The sequence below is a fragment of the Morone saxatilis genome, unplaced genomic scaffold (genome assembly GCF_004916995.1).
Source record: "Morone saxatilis isolate NCDOM2014 unplaced genomic scaffold, NCSU_SB_2.0 Contig4, whole genome shotgun sequence".
In the NCBI taxonomy this organism is placed as follows: domain Eukaryota; kingdom Metazoa; phylum Chordata; class Actinopteri; family Moronidae; genus Morone; species Morone saxatilis.
Genome location: NW_023339984.1, coordinates 199,117 through 199,334, shown reverse-complemented (window position 1 = coordinate 199,334; position 218 = coordinate 199,117). Strand labels below are relative to the sequence as shown.

General features: G+C 34.9%; 1 protein-coding gene across 1 annotated transcript in view; it reads right to left on the bottom strand.

Annotated features, from left to right (window-relative positions):
• Nucleotides 1-218, bottom strand: part of ache (acetylcholinesterase) — a gene marked incomplete in the record, with an annotated part of 34,795 nt that overhangs the window by 12,686 nt on the left and 21,891 nt on the right.

Below are 218 nucleotides of genomic sequence, written 5' to 3'. Positions count from 1 at the left end.
TAGTTTACTTTAGCTTGTTATAAATGTTAAATTACTAATTCTATTTTCAGCAAAAATTCTGGGTTGGTTCAGGCCGGCACAGAATTTGTCCAGGGTCAGGACGGATTTTTTCGGTCCTACTTTTAAGAGGGTTAAAGCTACTTTTATAAAAATACATTAATATGTGAAAAATATGGTTCTTCTGGCTCTGATTGTTTCATTCAGGCCTGGTGGATTTC